The following is a 14,414-nucleotide window of genomic DNA, read 5'->3' as shown; positions in this document are numbered from 1 at the left end:
GAGGGAGCCAGTGTGTCACGTGGTGAGAGAGGAAGCAAGGGAGATCCAGGCTCTTTTAAACAATTAGCTCTTGTGTTAACTACTGTGGGGAAGGCACCAAGCCACTCATGAGGGATATGCCCCATGACCCAAATGCCTCCCCCAGGCCACACCTACAACATTGAGGATGACATTTCAACATGAGATTTGGAGGGGACAAATATCCAAATCATATTACAATACGAAACAGACTAAGACAAAGCGCTACTACTCAACTGTATCATCATTGGAGATATTCAAAATATGTAAAGGATAAACAGAGGATTCAAGCAAAAGGCTTGTATTAGTCCGTTCTCACACTGCTATGAAGAAATATCTGAGACTGGATAATTTATAAAGGAAAGAGGTTTAATTGACTCACAGTCCTGCATGGCTGGGTAGGCCTCAGGAAACCTACAATCATGGTTGAAAGCAAAGGAGAAGCAGGCACCTTCTTCACAGAGTGGAAGGACAGAGTGACTGCAAGCAGAGGAAATGCCAGACACTTATAAAACTATCAGATCTCATGAGACTCACTCATTGTCATGAGAACAGCATGGGGGAAACTATCCCCATGATCCAATTATCACTACCTGGGCTCACCCTTGACATATGGGGATTAGGGGGATTACAATTCAAAGTGAGATTGGGTGGATACACAGCCAAACCATATCACTCTGCCCTTGGACCCTCCAAGAGCTCATGTCCTCACATTTCAAAACACAATCATGCCCTTCCCAATAGTACCCCAAAGTCTTAACTCATTTCAGCATTAACTCAAAAGTCCACAGTCCAAAGTCTCATCTGAGACAAGGCAAGTCCCTTCCACCTAACCCTGTAAAATCAAAAGTAAGTTAGACTTCTAAGACACAATTGAATAAATGTTCCCTTTCCAAATGAGAGAAATTGGCCAAAACAAAGGGGCTACAGGCCCCATGCAAGTCTGAAACCAGGTGGGGCAGTCAGTCATTAAATATTAAAAGCTCCAAAATAATCTCCTTTGACTCTATGTCTCACATCCAGGTCACACTGATGCAAGAGGTGGGTTCCCGTGGTCTTAGGTATATCTTCCCCTGTGGCTTTGCAGGATACATCCCCCTCCAGGCTGCTTTCGCAGGGTGATGTTGAGTGTCTGCAGCTTTTCCAGGTGCACAGTGCAAGCTGTTGGTGGATCTACCATTCTGGCATCTGAAGGATGGTGGCCCTCTTCTCACAGTTCCATTTGGCAGAGCCCCAGTGGGAACTCCATGTGGAGGCTCCAACCCCACATTTCCCTTCTGCACTGCCCTACCAGAGGTTCTCCATGAGTGCTCCACCTCTGAAGCAACCTTAGGCCTGGACATCCAGGCATTTCCATACATCCTCTGAAATCTACACAGAGGTTCTCGAACCTCAATTCTTGACTTCTGTGCACCCGCAGACCCAACACCATGTGCCAGCTGCCAAGCTTGGGCTTGTACCCCCTGAGGCAACAGCCTGAGCTATATGTTGGCCACTTGTAGCCATGGCTGGGATGCAGGGGACCAAGTCCTAAGACTGCACAAAGCAGCAAGCCCCTGGGCCTAACCCATGAAACCATTTTGTCTTCCTAGGCCTCCAGGCCTGTGATGGGAAGGGCTGCAATAAAGACCTCTGACATGCCCTAGAGACATTTTTCTCATCATCTTGGAGAGTAACATTTGACTTCTCATTACTTATGCAAATTTCTGTAGCTGGCTTGAATTTCTTCTCGGAAAACTGATTTTCCTTTTCTATCCCATTATCAGGCTGCAAATTTTCTAAACTTTTATGCTCTCTATCCCTTTTAAATATAGATTCCAATCCTAAACCATCTCTTTGTGAATGTATAAAACTGAATGCTTTCAAGAGCACCCAAGTCACTTCTTGAATGCTTTGCTGCTTAGATTTATTCCACCAGATACCCTAAATCATCTCTCTCAATTTCAAAGTTCCACAGATCTCTAGAACAGGGGTAAAATGCCAGAAGTCTCTTTGCTAAAACATAGCAAGAGTCACCTTTGCTCCAGTTCCCAATAAGTTCCTCATCTTCATCTGAGACATCCTCAGCCTGGACTTCATTGTCCACATCACTATCAGCATTTTGGTGTAAAGCCATTCAGCAAGTCTCTAGGAAGTTCCAAATTTAACATATGGACACAGGGAGGGGAACATCACACACTGGGGCCTGTCAGGGGGTGGGGAGGCTAGTGTAGGGATAGCGGGGCATAGGGGGATTGGGGAGGGCTAACATTAGGAGAAATACCTAATGTAGATGACAGGGGTATAAATGCAGCAAACCACCATGGCACGTGTATACCTATGTAATAAACCTGCACATTCTGCTCATTTTTAAGTACCCCAGAACTTAAAGTATATTTTTTAAAAATTAGCTGTAGAGAGAGAAAAAAAAGAAGTTTCAAACTTTCCCACATTTTCCTGTCTTCTTCTGAGCCCTCCAAACTGTTTCAACCTCTGCTGGTTATCCAGCTGCAAAGGTGCTTCCACATTTTTGGGTATCTTTATAGAAGCACCCCACTCCTGGTACCAATTTACTGTATTAGTCCATTCTCACATTGCTATAAAGAAATGCCAGAGACTGGGTAATTTATAAATGAAAGAGGTTTAATTGACACACAGTTCTGCATAACTGGGGAGGACTCAGGAAGTGTACAATCGTGATGGAAAGCAAAAGAGAACCAGGCACCTTCTTCACAGGGCAGCAGGATGAAGTGAGTGCAAGCAGAGGAAATTTCAGACACTTATGAAACCATCAGATCTCATGAGACTCACTCATTGTCATGAGAACAGTATGGGGGAAACTGCCCCCATGATCCAATTACCTCCACCTAGTCTCTCCCTTGATACATGGGAATTATGAGGATTACAATTCAAGGTGAGACTTGGGTGAGGACACAGAGCCAAACCATATCAAGGCTCAAAAAAGATGATATCTTTTCAGAATACAAAGTTTTATGATTCCAAGCCAAAGGCAAGTGCTCAGCTGGAATTTGGTGAAGATGAGAAACATCACTTCTTAATCAGTAAGTTGAAGAAGTCCTGGGTTATAGTCTGTGAAATTGTTACACACACATATATATATATGTCTTCTTCTAGTTTCCTGGCACATAGTTCCTAAAACCCTTGGAATCTCTTAAGTCAAAAGTATCATTTGGTATGCTAATGAGAAGACTAGTGTTTGGGGCTCTGGGATGGCCTCAGGATGGGAGCTGGTTACCAGAGGAACCAACCTTGTGATTAGAGAATTGGAATGTTCAGTTCTACCTCAGGGGCTGCAGGATGAATTTATCACTAATGGCCAATGATTTAATTATTGCCCTACATAATGAAGCCTCCATGAAAAAAAAAAAAAAGAGAGAGAGCGAGAGAGTTTGCAGGTAGCTGAACACATGGAGAGTGGCAAGCCTGGAGAGGGCATGGAAGCTTTCTGCTGCTTCCTCCATACATTGCTCTATACATCTCTTCCATTGGGCTGTAGCCTTTTAATATAAATTAGAGACAGTAAGTAAAACACTTTCCTGAGTTCTGTGAGCCACTCTAGCAAATGACTGAACCCAAGGAGGGAGTTGTGGGACTTTCAATGGAAGCACAGGTTAATAACAACCTAGACTTTCAGTTGACATCTGAAGTGGGGCGTAGTCTTGTGAGACTGAGCCTTTAACCTGTGAGATCTATGCTAACTTCAGTTAGTGACAGAATTAAATTGAATTGTAGGACAACCAGCCGGTGTTGGAAAATTGCTTGGTGTGGGAAAAAGCCATACATCTGGTGTCGAAAGTGAAAAGTGAAGTACTGAGAGTAATGAGAAGAGAGAAAGTAGGAGAAAACAGTTTCTTTCTTCTATGTTAACATAGTCCAAAAACGTGATTTTGAGAAAATTATGCAAACACTCCATATCCTAGTTTTCTCAATTCTAAACAGAAGTGTTGCTTTCCTAATCAATTTGACTTTTGTGAACAATTATTAATTCTTAATAAACTCTTAGGGTTGCTTAGAGATAAGCACTATATAAAGACATTGCACACGTGACATTTCAAACTATACTTAGGACCCTATGTATTTTGCCACATCACATCTAGACATTCTGTGGATTTGTGACCATTGTGAACTTTTTATGAGTTTGTTACCACATGGTCACCTCTATCAATCTTTCTTCTTGTCCTATTAATTGTCCATCGTCTTCTTTCCTAAAATCACCATGTGCACCCTCCTTCAGAGGCATATTCCATCAAGGTTTTTATTCTATCCATGCTGAACATTCAGTTATTTTAAATAACTTAGATACATAATTGTACATATATTATAGTTTTGCTCCAGAATAAATGAGATTTAAATCTCTTTGTTTCCCAAATAAGAATTTAAAAGCTAGATGGTCTTTTTGAGGCTCATCAACACATCATGGGTTACTTATTTTTGTCTCACAAAATAAAACTTTGGCATCAGTCCTCTGGACATGGCATACAAAGCCACAGTTGGTGGATAACCCCTGCATGACAGATAGTGAAAGGACATGTTCTTCCCCGCCCAAGGGAGCACAGGATTATCCTGCCTAATTGGCTACAATGTTTGGATCTCATTAGAAGAACTTGTCAGTGCTATACATATCAAAGAATGTATTTCTGATAATATTTCAGTTAGGTTTGGACAAAGGCCAGGAGTCTCTCTGGCAGACTGAAACCACTTTACCAACACTTCACTTTTAGCAAGAAGACTCATGATAAGGAAACATAAATAAGACATCTGGGTCACATACACCCACTTCCTCTCCCACTCCTCTACCTCTTTTCAAGGGTGAAGAAATGTTCACCAACAATTAGTCATGCCTTCTTTTCTACCTCAGTCTCTCTCGTGACACTTTTCACTAAGAAAGTTTGCTTCAAGGACTTTAGAAATTCAAGGTCAATTTTTAGAATTTTCTTTAAAGATTTGAATACCAGCAAAAGTTTATCTGATTTAACCCAACAAATCCCTCCCTAACATAAAACAGTGTCTTTTTTAAAAGAAAATTTTAAAATTAACTCCAGATGGATTAAAGACTTAAACATAAGACCTAACACCATAAAAACCCTAGAAGAAAACCTAGGCAAAACCATTCAGGACACAGGCATAGGCAAGGACTTAATGACTAAAACACCAAAAGCATTGGTAACAAAAGCCAAAATAGACAAATGGGATCTAATTAAACTCCAGAGCTTCTGTACAGCAGAAGAAACAATCATTAGAGTGAACCAGCAACCAACAGAATGGGAAAAAATTTTTGCAATCTACCCATCTGACAAAGGGCTAATATCCAGAATCTACAAAGAACTAAAACAGATTTACAAGAAAAAAACAACCCCATTCAAAAGTGGGTGAAGTATACGAACAGACACTTCTCAAAAGAAGACATATATGAGGCCAACAAACATGGAAAAATGCTCATCATTACTGGTCATTGGAGAAATGCAAATCAAAGACACATTGAGATACCATCTCACACCAGTTAGAATGGCCATCATGAAAAAATCTGTAGACTACAGATGCTGGAGAGGAAGTGGAGAAATAGGAACACTTTTACACTATTGGTGGGAGTGTAAATTAATTCACTAATTGTGGAAGAAAGTGTGGTGATTCCTCAAGGATCTAGACATAGAAATTCCATTTGACCCAGCAATCTCATTACTGGGTATATACCCAAAATATTATAAATCACTCTATTATAAAGACACATGCACATGTATGTTCATTGTGGCACTGTTTACAATAGCAAAGACCTGGAACCAGCCCAAATGCCCATCAATGATAGACTGGACAAGGAAAATGTGGCACATATACACCATGGAATACTATGCAGCCATAAAAAACGATGAATTTGTGTCCTTTGTAGGGATATGGATGAACCTGGAAACCATCATTCTCAGCAAACTGACACAAGAACAGAAAATCAAACACCACATGTTCTCACTCATAGGCAGGTTTTGAACAATGAGAACACATGGACACAGGGAGAGGAGCAACACACATTGGGGTTTGTTGTGGGGGGCTAGTAGGGGAGGGACAGCAGGGGGTGGGGAGGGATAACATGGGGAGAAATGCCAGATATAGGTGACGGGGGGATGGAGGCAGCAAACCACCTTGCCATGTGTATACCTATACAACAACCCTGCATGATTTGCACATGTACCCCAGAACCTAAAGTACAATTAAAAAAGAAAAGAAAAGAAAATACTTTATTGTCCAGGCACAGTGGCTCATGCCTGTAATCCCAGTACTTTGGGAGGCTGAGGTAGGTGGATCGCCTGAGGTCAGGAGTTCAAGACCAACCTGGTCAACATAGTGAAACCCCGTCTCTACTAAAAATACAAAAAATTAGCTGGGTGTGGTGGTGCATGCCTCTAATCCCAGCTACTCGGGAGGGTGAAGCAGGAGAATCGCTTGAACCTGGGAGACGGAGGTTGCAGTGAGCTGAGGTCATGCCATTGCACTCCAGCCTAGGCAACAAGAGTGAAATTCCGTCTCGAAAAGAAAAAAGATACTTTATTAATGAAATTAAAGCCTGCATAATGTAAACAGCAATGCTTGATTTAAAAGTTTCCAGAGAAATGAATAAAAATCAAATTTTTTAGGTATTATTTTGTTTTGTTCCTTAATATGCTCAAATTTGGGATTTGCCAAAGCTAACAAGAGACAAATGCACCTAACTTTGGGCCTGGTTTGAAATTCTACTTTAGCCATTACTAAGTGGAGAGCCATGAGTCATATGAATAATAGACTCACAGAGAATTAGAACTAGACATTACATAAGATGACATCTTAACAACTCTCTTACTTTAGGGATGGAGATGTTAAGTATCTTAGAAGCAATCCTGCAAGAGAGAAACAGGCTCTGGTGCCAAATGCTGCTCCTTTGGGTATTCACTAGACATATATGACCATGAACAAAATGCAGAACCTCTGTAAGCCTCAGCCTCCTCATCAGCAGGATGGGCTGGTCATCATGCACATCTCATATGGGTCATAAGGAATGAACAAGTTAATAACATAAAACATGAAGCCTGGTACGGAATAGAAGCCAAATAAATATTAGATTCCCCTATTACTGTAAGAGGCAGTGTTGAAGGAAAAATCAGAATAAGGGAACAAAGTCAATAGGCTTTTTTCTGATTATCTTCCTCCAAGAATTGGCTATAAGTGGAGTAATGAGAATGTTATTCAAAACATATAGTCCAGAAAACTATGCAGTGTAATATTAAAATTTTGATGTAAAATTGAGCTTCACCACATATTAGAGAGATAATAGGTCTAGTGGCTAAAAGCAAGGACTCTTGAGTTAGACAACCTGGATTCAAATCCCATCTCTCCCACATTCTAGCAATGTAACCTTAAGCAAGTTGCCTAACATCTCTGTGCCTGATTTATCTCCTCTGTAAAAGGGGATACTCATAGTACCTATTTTATGAGGTTGTTGTGAAAATGAATCAAGCTAATATTTGGAAAGCATCTAGTACAGTGTCTATGCCAGTGTTGTAAAATATTAGATATTATTATTATTTTATTACAGGGCCATCTTGTACACCATCCAAGATATTTTTGTATGGAAGCACCCAAAGAAACGTGTACTACTAATTTTACTTCTAACACTACCCCTAATCATTGACTCTGATGATGGGATTATACTGAGGTACCAGCATAAGATCCATTGCTCAACTTCTATTCTTAAAAATAATCAGGAGTAGATATTTTTGTACACTGGAGTTTTAAAAAATGCCTAATTCTGACAAGCACTAGATTACTCAAATATAATAGTGTGGAAATAGAATTTGACTCACCCATATCTTTAGAGTCAGTGCTAATCAATTTCTCTCCTGTCTCTGAGACAATATTGATAGACTGTATAGCAGAGATAACTTTCTATTTACTGGAACATGATCACCCTTTTTGGTTTTGTTATTGTAAAATTATAGCATTTTTAGATCTTGAAGGGAGTGATAACCTAACCCAATCATTTTGTAAATGAGGAGACCTGGTTTTAGAAAAGTAAAGTAGCTGGTCAACAAGCAGCTGGTGAATAATGAAAACCGTGGAGGGTAGTCAGCCTTCCATCTCTTGTCATCAGAGAGAGTTCCAGCTTGACACTATCAATCTGATTAACAGGATCCATATTTTAAAAATAAGTAGCTTAAATAGTAGCAATATTTCATCCAGTTGAACTTCAAATTATTTCAGATCAAAGTAATGTATCTTTTCGGATATCAGACTCTTGCTGAAAAATTTATGTACTTTAAAATTCCTGTTACAGAGAACATAAGCAGTACATTGAATCTGATCAGCCAGTGAAATGTTAATCTCAAGGGGTAAATGTTTTATCTTTCGGGTCACTGGAGAACTAAATAACAAGCAATTTACGAAATTCCGTCCTGGTCCTGAAATCATCTATCTCTGTCATATGGATGAGTAGCTTACTTTCACTCCCTGCAAGGTCACCCTTATAAGGTAGAGTATCACCTGAAGACAGTCATCACAATACAACACCTATGCATTCACCATGATTCGGATATACAAACCATTGCTTTCTTTTTTTTTAACCTAAGGTTCAGAGTTGAGTGAATTATATCTCTTAGTTCATGGTACATCATCATCCAATTTCATAAGGCATATATCATGTTTTATTAACTTTATGCTTTCCCCTTTTCTCATCCTAACTCCCACTGCCCACTCACATCTCCCCTTCCCCCAACCACTGCCAGGCATCCACTCTAATGTTTATAAACACAAGTGTATTTAGGTATTGTGATTGTTCATTTTAGGTGTCAGCTTGACTGGATTAAGGGATATTCATACAGGTAATTAAGTATTATTTCTAGATATGTCTGTGAGGGTTTTCCATACGAGATTGACATTTGAATCAGTGGACTAAGGAAGATCTATCAATGTCGCTTTATGCACATCTAGATAATTAATTCTGAATGGTATAAAGATTATATAATATTAATATACTATGTAGATATATTGAAATTTATGTACCATTCATAGCATTCTTTCATCTCAAATGCGCTGCAAGATGAAACATTAGATAGATAGATAGATAGATAGATAGATAGATAGATAGATAGATAGATTAGATAGACAGATAGATAGACAGTGTATATGTGTGTATGTGTGTATGTGTCCCACAATTAACTAATCCTTTCCACCGGTGATGGACACTTATTTTCTTCCAACTTTCTGCCTTCTCAAGTATAGCACCAATAAATATACTAACACATGTTCCTTATAGTCTTGTATCAGAGTGACTCCAGGGTATACACCCAGGAATGGGAATCCTGGGTGTCTGTGTACATGACCTGATATCTCTAAGGACTCCCAGACAACTCCCCATGTACATGTCCTGATAATTCTAAGGACTGCCAGATAACTCCCCACAGTTACTATACTAGCTCAGATTACCACTAACAGTGCAAGAGCATTTCCCAATTTCCTCACCAACAGTTGCTATTATCTGACTTTCTGATGTTCATCTGTCTAATGGGTGTTAGAGTGTTATTGGTCCTATTCTAGCTCACCAGTTCTCTCAAATGTTTGAACCTCCTCTCTTTTGTTCAGGACGATTTCTAGATTCTATGCATGCTTTGCACAGGCCCTGGACAACTAGAAATGTTATCTTAGAACCATCTATGTAGATTCTTCCGTCAAAAACTGCTCTAATGTTTCCATTTGATGTAGAGTCATGTGGCCTCTTAGGCTTTCATTCTCATTTTCAGAAGAGATGGGAATTCCGAGTTCTAAAACCTTTCTGGGTGTTTCTACTCACACTATGGGAATTTTCATCACAATGCATGGAGTCAGTATATTAGTGCTGAGTTCTTGCCCTTCTACCTCCCTTCCTCTCTTCTTTTCTTCCTCCCTTTTTCTCCTTCCCCTTTGCCACCTAGAATTTGAAGTTTTTTCACTTCTCCCTTTTGATTGACAAGACCTATCTCCCTTCTTTATCCTTCCCATCTGTGAGGTGGCATTCCTCCTGTTTTTCCCTAGGGCAACAACGAAGGAAAGGTGGGAGGCTGGGGGCAGACTGAATTAAAAGGGGAAAGTATACTAGAAAATACTATCTGCATGTACTTACCATTTTGTATTTTATTAGTTTGTTCTCACACTGCTATACAGAAATAGCTGAGACTAGGTAATTTATAAAGAAATGAGGTTTAATTGGTTCACAGTTCTGCAGGCTGTACTGGAAGCATAGCACCTTCTGCTTCTGGGGATACCTTAGGAAACTCAGAATCATGCCGGAAAGTGAAGAGGAAGGAGGCACATCTTATACGGCTCAAGCAAGAACAAGACAAAGAGCAAAAGGGGAGGTGCTGCATACTTTTAAACCAGATCTCATGAGAACTCACTCACTATCATGAGAACACCACCAGGAGATGGTGCTAAACCATTCATAAAGGACCACCCCCATGATCCAATCACCTCCCACACACCCCACCTAGTTGTACACCAGAAAATCTGCAGTAAAAATACTTCAGAGATAGAAGTACTTCACCTTTGGACTGAATGACAGACGCAGGTATTTGCATGCCTGGTTGTCCTAACATGTGGCTTAGTTTTGCCCTTTGTACACAATAGGAATCTCACATGCTGGATAAAAATGCATCACTAAACAAATGCACACTCTACATAAACCTAAAGCATAAGTGATTACTACAACAGCAAATGTCGTTCAGATTAATTGTTTCAATCAAATAAAAATATATCTGGAGCAAAGTCTCATTCCTTTCTAGGAATTTCTTGCACGCACAAAATACCCTTTGAAGTCAAAGAGAGTGCCTCATATGGATGTCTTATAGAATCAGATACCTAAGGAGTGAAGAATTATGAGATTAAATACTAGACCTGTGTGTGTTTGTTTTAAGGAATTAGCAGGTATTTTATGCATACATTGTTTCTTACAGGGCTGAGAACTGGGTTTTACAGTTACCCTAAAGAGAAAAATCCAAAGACTTCTCATAAGTATTATGCACACCCCCCCTTTATCTGCAGGTGGTTTTCCTCAACATGGCCTTATTTTATTCAAGCATATTAAACTTTTTTATAATTGCTTTTGTCCATAACTTATATAACACATACTCTCAGAAAAAAAAAAAATCCTACATTGAGTAGACAAAAAAATAGCACCTCACTTCCAAGAAAATAGGAGTAGATGAATCCAGGTTAGTAATTAACAAAAATAAAAGCTTCTCTTAACAGCTGTTCACACCCCTGCCCTGTTCTAGAGAGCACAGGCAGAATAGGCCCAGGAGGAAAGATAAAACAGTTTAGGCTGAATTTAAAATACTGTGCAGCAACATTTAAGGCTTTTTCTCTCTCCAACCAAAAAGCAGTTGGCGGGAAAGAGAAACAAACCCAATATATATAGTCAAGCACAAATGTATTTATTGAATGTCCTTAGAATATTCCACTAAGCCCCTGGGAAGCCCTATTAAAGCATGACGAGCCATAAAGCCTATGCTCAGAACACTACTAGTTTTCTCCTCTGGGCTCTATGTTTTCAGCTTCTCAGCTCTGGGTAGGTGGGTGAGCAGCTTACTACAAACCTGCGTTGAATAACCTATAGATTTCTAACCAAATCCAGGCTGGGCTATACCATAGCTGCATGACAACATATTAGGTTAAACCTAATGAACAGGGCTTTCCTTTTATATATGACCCAAATGTTTCTCAATTTAGGTCCAGGAGATTGCTGAGTATATAACAAAATGTAGTGAGTGGGCAGAAAACAAAGGTCAGAATCCAAAATGAGTATTAGGCCAGGCTGGCGAGGTGACTGGAAGACATACATCAGTAGAATAAAGGAGTGACGTGGATAAGAAAGAAGAGATGAAAGGATACTGTCCTAGTGATTATACCTGAGAAAAGAAATCTTTTAAATAAGAGTCTTCAAATGTGTTACTTTCAAGGCCAAAAAGAAAGAAAATTATCCCAATAGCTATAATTTATCATTGCCACATGACAGGTTCTGTTCTAAGATGCATTACATATATTAATGTACTTTGTCCCCACAACAATCTTGCGAGAGAAAAATCATTATCATCATACCCCTTCTAAGGATGAGGAAACTGAGGCACAGAGAGGTGAAAGTCACAAAGCTAGAAAATAGCAGAACCAGCTAAAGACTCACTTAGGTGCTCAGAGCCCACTTTCTTGATGACTTCACACACTGACTTTCAATAAGCAAAGCTAGGGGCCTACAACTCTTGGCTTAGTCCATGTATTAATAACACATGCCTGTGTCTGGGTCTCTTGGTTACCCAAGGAAGTAAGGACCCCAGGGTAGCATGGTGGTCCTCCCTAACCTCTCAGCTTCTGAACTTCACCCAATCACCACACACAGGAGGAAACAAGCTCTCTTTCAGGCCAGGGAGGGTATAAGGTATGGTTTATGAAAAGGTCCTCTTTGGTCCTTTCTGTTTGACCCACTATTAAGCCTCCATAAAGCTTCCTAGTGAAAGAAAAGTTTCCTTAATGAGAAATTCCCCATGAGGGCAAACCTGTCATTCTCTCAGCCCAGATTGTCATGGAAACTTTTATAAAGAGGAGCCCAACACTCAAGTCTTCAGGCAGCAAAAGAATCCATGCAGTTGTTCCATTGTAAAATTATACCAATTTATTCATTGCAACAAGTGAGGCAATGGCACAAGTTTCTTTTACTGATGAACAGAATTAAAACATACTGAGAGGAACACAGTAAGAGTTTAATTTGCCCAACCTCATGCCACTCAGCTAGCCCACATCCTGCAGTCTTCTAACAGCCCAAATAATGCATTTGAAAAATAGGAATCATTGGACCAGACTTATAAAATAATTTTGAATTGGGAAAAAATGCATTGCTCTTCAAAATAACACTCAAACATCTTAGTGTAAATAATATTCTTATACTCCAAAACAGAGTCAGCAGACTATAGCACTTGCACCAAATCTGGCTTGCAACTCAAAGCTAAACATGGTTTTTGCATTTTTACATGGTTTTAAAAAACAACCAAAAAAAGAATGAGATATTAAGACATGTTGAAATTCTATGAAATGTAATACATAATGCATGTAACACATAATGTTTTATTGGAGCACAGACACACTCATTCATTTACTTATTGTCTCCGGCTGCTTGCACGCTACTAAGACTCACAGTCTAAAATATTTACTATCTGGCTCTTTACAGAAAAAGTTTGTGGACCCTTTCTAAAGTGATAAATGATAAACATACTGCTCTGACAAATTTCTCACTGACAAATTGTGGAACTGTAGTTTTTAATTGTTAGAAAACAGTGAAGCATTTCGTGACTTATCTCAGTAATTAATTTCCAAAAACCAATTCTAAATAGACATTGAAGCTTATTACTCATTCTAATGATAAGTTGCAAGTCCTTAATTGTTCCAAGGGGTGTGTTTTCTCTTACACTAAAATGATGTATGACTGATACAAACCAGGACATTTCTTCAAACGCCTAAGTGAAACAAAGCAGAAAACATCCCATGCACATGAATATTCACTTGGCAGGAACATTTTGCTTCTTAGCTTGAAACCAAAACAATTAAAGCCAGTAAAGACAGAGCACGTGGACTTCTGTTCCTGCCTCTTGTTTATTCCAGAATCCTTAATCCAAAGAAATTTTTTGTGCAGCTTTTCATTAAGCATTTCAAAAGGAAAACGGTACTGGAATTCTTTTGAAAATGTATGGTTTGTTGTTATTTATGACTACCTTTTGACAGTGGCTAAGCTGTGTATTTATATTTCTCTTTTAAAAAGGGGACATGTCACAGGATTTGACTGTCTTTCTGACCTTTTATATTTCTTGTGTTCAATACATACTTGTAATATGCTGTAGTCTGCAGATCCACTCTGATTCTCATCCATGCTGCTCCCAAAACACATGCCTCTAGAATTCTTCCAAATCTCACATCGTCATTTACTTCAAAAGTTGCTCCCTCAGCCAACGCTGGAAAAACACAAAACAGACTCACAATTATTATTATTCAGGCAACTCCTAGGACCTTATAAATGTGCTGTAATAAATTAAGTTTGTTATCTCCCTGAGTTATGTAGAAGTTTTAGTTGTATTCAGATGCTAACTCAGCACCAAATTCTTCATGGGAGGTACTAGCAAGAAAGAAGTCCTTGACTGAGGGCCTGGGAATATGTGGTACAGTCTCAGGTACTCCGTGTACCCACTCTATAAACTGTGGAAAAGTATAGAAACTTTGCCATAGTTTAAACATGTATGAACAAAGTATGAATTAGGACCTTGGAGAAAATGTTCTACTCTTATGTCAAATTCACATTGTTCAAATATGCTTTACAGTTTTACACAACTCTATGGAGACATCTTGTGACCTTAATCAGAAAA

At 39.3% G+C, this 14,414-nt stretch overlaps 1 protein-coding gene across 11 annotated transcripts in view; it reads right to left on the bottom strand.

Annotated features, from left to right (window-relative positions):
• The window catches only part of MTERF1 (mitochondrial transcription termination factor 1), a 397,742-nt gene that overhangs the window by 204,692 nt on the left and 178,636 nt on the right, over positions 1–14,414 (bottom strand). For all 11 annotated transcript variants that reach the window (XR_010344051.1, XR_010344054.1, XR_010344053.1 and 8 more), the window contains one exon: positions 13,880–14,006. The gene's annotated coding sequence lies outside the window, so the exon portion shown is untranslated. The remainder of the gene's footprint in view (positions 1–13,879; positions 14,007–14,414) is intronic.

The sequence above is a fragment of the Aotus nancymaae genome, unplaced genomic scaffold (assembly GCF_030222135.1).
Source record: "Aotus nancymaae isolate 86718 unplaced genomic scaffold, 86718_ANA_hifiasm-v0.15.2.pri h1tg000025l, whole genome shotgun sequence".
NCBI classification, from domain to species: domain Eukaryota; kingdom Metazoa; phylum Chordata; class Mammalia; order Primates; family Aotidae; genus Aotus; species Aotus nancymaae.
This window is presented reverse-complemented; position numbering and strand designations above follow the sequence as displayed.